The 5,803-nt window shown below is 43.8% G+C and overlaps 1 long non-coding RNA gene across 1 annotated transcript in view; it reads left to right on the plus strand.

Moving 5' to 3' along the window:
• The window catches only part of LOC105507668, a 6,392-nt gene extending 2,148 nt beyond the window's left edge, over positions 1–4,244 (plus strand). Inside the window, exon 2 of the long non-coding RNA XR_001001132.1 lies at positions 3,836–4,244. This is a non-coding gene — a long non-coding RNA (uncharacterized LOC105507668). The remainder of the gene's footprint in view (positions 1–3,835) is intronic.
• The last annotated feature ends 1,559 nt before the right edge of the window (positions 4,245–5,803 follow it).

Here is a 5,803-nt window from a genome sequence, read left to right on the forward strand (position 1 = left end):
AAAAAAAAAAAAAAAAAAAGATTATTCAGAACTCTGGGTCACCAATGCATATATGTGTGATGCTGAAGCACTGCCTTCCAGCCTCTCTCTGGTTGTGTTTGTCTGATAATTATGAGATCCGTGAGGACAGAGGCCACAGATCTGGGATGTCCTTCTTCCGAGATGGAGACAAAGGCAGAGCAGGTGGCAAATTGTGGCCTCGAGTTCCAGGGGGGCGTGTCCACACTTCACACTCTGATTGTGCATCTGGCTTGCAGTGTGGCTGGGCTCTCAGGTTGGAGCACTCTCATTTGTTCTACCCTAACACAATTAAGAAAGATAAAAAAGAACACTGTAGCCAGGGAATCTCAGCTGCTCTGCCAATCACCGGCCATTCATTGTGTGGGGACTGAAAACCTAGCTGGGAGTCAGGCCTAAGAACTGGTTCAGCTCCTCCCCTTGCCTCGTCTGTGAAGGCTGCTCAGAGGAAAGGAACGTGCACCCAGGCTCTCGAAGCCTTCACTGAAGGACAGAGAGTGCTTGTTACAGGCAGTTCCTTCAGGGTTGAAATTCCATTTCAGGTCTCAGCACCTAAAGTCATTTTTCTTTCTTATTTATGTTTCCTGTGGAAAGTCTGAAGAAAAACTGTGGAGCATCTTTTGAGTTTGCATTTGGAAGGGAGAAAATATGCTCCTTCTCTGCTGGGCAAACATTGCAAACATTGGTGCTTTCACAAACCAAACACAAGCTGGTTTTCAAAGCCTCCGTTTGGCGACCCAGGGAACTGGGTGGAGGGGAGGAGAAGGATGCAGCCACCTGGGCTGGGGAGGTTTGCTTTGGGAGCAGAGCTTGGAATTTGTGAATTTTCTACTCCAAGAACATCCAAATAGTGCAACCCCAGCCCCCTCCTGTGCGAGCTTGCTCAGGCAATAGGGGCTCTACCTGCCTGGGGTCTGGATGGAGAGCCAGGGCCTTGGATGACCACCTCCTTGCCCCATTGCAGCCTGGAGTGAAGTGGGGAGGGGAGAGGTGAAGAAGTGTAGGAGAGACAGTGCAGATGAACCAAGATGGCTTCAGGGATTCTGGTCCCTCTCTCTGGGTGATGCTGAGGATAGAGAGCAGGGGTGAGAGTGAGAAGAACATGGCTCTGCACCCTCAAATTTTCCAGGCTTTCAAACACTGATCAGGCAAGCCACTGGGCAGTTGTTCCTATAAAGCTAGAACTATGAGAATAGCAGATGTATACTATGGTCTGGTTCTTTCAGCGTAGTCTGTAGCAAAGGTTTCCTCCCTCCCTCCCTCCCTCCCTCCCTCCCTCCCTTTCTTCTTCCTTCCTTCCACTTCTTTCATGACAGAATAATATAAATTCCCAAGCACTCATCACTAGCTTTAATAACTGTCAACTAATGGCCAATCTTGTTTAATCCATAACTGCACCTACTTCACCCACTCTTTGTCCTCCAACTGAAATGTTTTGAAACCAATTCTAGACATCATATCCTTTTATCCATAGATATCTAGATTTTAAAAATATTTGATGTTGAATTCTGATGATACAGGGAATCTCCTTCCCCATATCTTAGGGAAAAATGCCCTTCATAAGTCTACATATGCATTTTGCAAATCATTGTAGGGGTTCAGGGAACCTCTGAAGCTCATCCAAAGACCTTAAATTTAAAACCTTGGTATATAGGGTAATCACTAGCTCCCATGGAACACATTCCTTTTGGTAGCCTGGAGCTATTGGCTGTTCCTTTGAAGGAGATTTACTTTCTTGTTTTATTTGCAATAGGTAGGCACTGAGTGCATTGCGACCATGCTGGGTTATTGTGGGTAAAGGTGAGAGGAGGCAGGGCACACAGGGCAGATGATTACATTCCTGCAGGGAGGGCTGGAGAGCCCTTGGAAGGCAGCAAGCAGCCTGCAGGCTGAGGAAGCAGGATCTGAGGAAGCGGGATCTGCCCTCAGGGGCTGCAGGAAGGAGGAACCTTTTCTGAATAAGCTTTTCTGGTGCTTTGTTTATTGGCCAGCGTTAGTTAGGTCTCTGAGTGGTTGTTAATGTGTTTGTTTAGGGTCCATTGTAATGTCTTTGAGATAAAGACCTGCTCAGTTTACAGGCAACTGTCAAGTACTGGGCTTGGAGCCCAGGGAGCCAGTGAGGGAAGCATTTCCAATATGGCAATCAAAGCCACACTTAGGGCCTTCTTAAGCTCCTGAAACAATCTTAGAAGGTACTCCAGGACAGTGTCAGCAGCAGGCACAGGGTTAGACTAGAGGGGCTCTTTCAGGCTTGACAAATAGCTGTTTGATAAGGAAACTGACTTCTTTGTTCTCTTTTTGTTTTATTTTGAGAGAATGTATAGGAGCAAAGCTGTTTTAGATGCTAGAGGTTATTTGGAGAGAGCCCAGAAGCTTTCTGATCTTAATATCCAACTCTTTTGCTATTTCTCCTACCTCCTCATCCCACCTCGGGGTCAGCAAATCTCCATGTCTGCAGACTTGTAGTCAAGTTGCATGGAGCCAAAAAAAAAAAAAAAAGGGACTGTGGTGCTGGTGCTTGGATACACACGGCAGGGGACACAGAAGTACTGAGATGGGCACAGACAAACTCTGGAATTTATAGTAGAGCAAGGATGGCATTTCAACCAGTTAAGAAAGATAGACTTTTCTTGCTGTCTCCCAGGCTCGAGTGCAGTGGAATGATCTCGGCTCACCATGACCTCTGCCTCCTGGATTCAAGCAATTCTCATGGCTCAGCCTCCCAAGTAGCTGGGATTACAGGCGCGTGCCTCCATGCCAGGCTAATTTTTGTATTTTTAGTAGAGACGGGATTTCGCCATTTTGGCCAGGCTGGTCTTGAACTCCTGACCTCAAGACATCTGCTTGCCTTGGGCTTCCAAAGTGCTGGGATTACACATGTGAGCCACTGCACCCAGCCAAAATAGACTTTTCAATAAATGTCCCAGCACAACTGGACAGACATTTGGGAGAAAAAACAGTAAATTCAGATGTATATCTCATACCTTAAAATGAGATCAATTGTATGTGGATCAAAAATTTAAAGTAAAAATTTAACCCTAAAATAACTCAAAGGAGCCAGGAGAAAAAAATTAAAATCTATGAATGAAACCAGAAACCATAAAATAAAATAACAATAAATTTGACCATATAAAAATAAAAAGTGTTTGCATGGCAAACAAAAAGAATCATCATAAACAAAGTCAAAAGCCAAAATGAGGCCAGGCACAGTGTCTCATGCCTGTAATCCCAGCACTTTGGGAGGCTGAGGCAGGTGGATCAGTTGAGGTCAGGAGTTCAAGACCAGGCTGCCCAACATGGTAAAACCCCGTTTCTACTAAAAATACAAAAATTAGCCGGTCATGGTGGTGCATGCCTGTAGTCCCAGCTACTCAGGAGACAGAGAGAGGAGATTTGCTTGATCCTGGGAGGTGGAGGTTGCAGTGAGCTGAGATTGTGCCACTGCACTCCAGCCTGGGCAACAAGAGTGAGACTCTGTCTCAAAAAAAAAAAAAAAAAAAATCGAAATGAAAATCATCAAGAATTACCTGCAACTCTTATTATAGGCAAGAGGTAATGTTGCCTATATAAAGATCTCACGTAAATCAAATAAGAAAGAGAACAACAGTTGAATAGAAAAGCAAGCAAAGCATATGAACCAACAGTTCCCAGAAAATGAAACAAAACCAATACAAAAAAAAGAAAGAAAGAAGAAAGAAAGAGAAAGAAAGAAAGAAAGAAAGAAAGAAAGAAAGAAAGAAAGAAAGAAAGAAAGAAGGAAGGAAGGAAAGAAAATACAAATTAAAACCACACTGAGGTAGCATTTTTCACTTTTCAGATTGGCAAAGACCAAAAGAACTGATTACTATACAAGGAGTGGCTATGGTGGTGAGATTTTTCCTCTGTAAACCATGGCAGTGGTAGCTGGCAAAGGTTTGGTGAAATAGGCATTGGGGTACATTGTTGATGGGAATGGCACATGCAGTGTTAAAGGGAATTTAACAATATCTGTAAAATTTTTTTGATATACTTCAATTTTGACCCAGCAATTCTGCTTCTAGGAAATTATCCAACACATAAATGTGCATGTGCAAAATGACATATACACAAATATTTACTGCAGCATTATCTCAGCAAAAGGCTAGAGATAACCCAAATGTCCATCAGAATGGGACTGGTTAAATAAATTATGGTATATCTATACAATGGAATATTAAGCAATCTTAAAATAATGAGGACTTCAAAAACATGTGGGTGTGGAATCTTTCCAGGACACAGAAAGTGAAAAAGTCCTGTGTAGACCAGTGTGTGGAGTACCATTTGTGCCAGGAGAAGAGAGGGGTGATTTTTACCATTTGAGATGGGAGTGAGGGATGATTTTTAAACACAGTTGCTTGCATATGCTTGGAATCTCTCTGGAAGGAGACCTGAGAACTAGTAATATTGGTCCCCTATGGGGAGGGGAATGAGTGGAAGCGGAGGAGACTTCACCTTTTGTACCTTTGGAATTTTATTTATTTATTTTATTTGTGGAGACAAGGTCTCACTCTGTTGCCCAGGTTGGAGTGCAGGGGTGTGATCACAGCTTGCTGCAGCCTCAATCTCCCGGGCTCAAGTGATCCTCCCACCTCAGCCTCCCAAGTAGCTGGGACTTCAGATGTGTGTCACCACAGTCGTCTAATTTTAAAATGTTTTCTGTAGAGATGGAGTCTGCACTATGCTACCTAGGCTTGACTGGAACTCCTGGCCTCAAGCGACCCTCCTGCCTCAGCCTCCCAAAGTGCTGGGATTACAGGCATAAGCCACTGTGTCTGGCCAACTACTGGAATTTTGAATTGTGTGAATGTATGTCTATTTTAAAAACAATATTAAAATTATGATTTTCTTGTTTTAAAAAGAGAAGAGTAAAGGAAAGACTATGACACAATAAAGGAAGAGGAGAGAGGCCAAATGTCCGTTCCTTTCTTTGCAGCAGACGCAAAGTGGACCCCGCTTAGTTCTTGGTGGCAGCTGAGCCTCGCTTCACTCGCTTCCCACCTTTCTCCCTCTTTGTGGGATTCTTAACAGCCACACTCACAGGGATTTTTAAGGAGTGTGTTCCCTGCAAAATCTCAATACCAAATGATGATTTCCATAAGTTTCCATAAGTTGGTAAGTTCCAAGCCTTTTCTCCAAAGGAGCATGGTCATCCCCATAGATACAGGACATGAATGACAACAGCGCTGATGTTGGGCAGGGAACATGTACTTGCTCTGAGAAAACTGTGTGGGAATTACATGACTCTGCAGTAGAGAACCCTGGAGGAAAAGGGGGCCAAAAAAGATAAGAAAAGAGAGAACAAGAAAGACAGAGAGAGAACAAAAAGAAGCAACCGAAAGTCCATCAATAGGCAACTTGTACATCCATACAGAAGACCATGTCATGCAGCCATTACAAAGAAAAAGGAGCAGGATCCTTGGTGCCCAGTTGTTGAAGATTGTTCACCCTCTGTGTACCTGGGGCTGTGTTCTATGCCCTGAGCACCAGGTGAGTGGGAGAAACACAAGTGTAGTGAAGCCTGATCAGAGACACAAAACTCTTTGGAAGGATGTCAGCTGGATTTGGAAGGAAAGTAAGGGGTTTCCGAAGCAGTGCAGGTGAGAGAGGATTGAGCTGGGGCACTGGTCCACATTTTGATATGTTTTCCTAGATCTCTTATCTCACTGCAGTGTCAATATTTTGATACTATCTCAACAATAGTGCCTTATTTAAGGAATAAATCTGCAGTTTCTGAAATTTTCAAATACAGTTGCTTCTTTGGCTAGGC

This window comes from Colobus angolensis, unplaced genomic scaffold, assembly GCF_000951035.1.
Source record: "Colobus angolensis palliatus isolate OR3802 unplaced genomic scaffold, Cang.pa_1.0 Scaffold151, whole genome shotgun sequence".
Lineage (NCBI taxonomy): Eukaryota > Metazoa > Chordata > Mammalia > Primates > Cercopithecidae > Colobus > Colobus angolensis.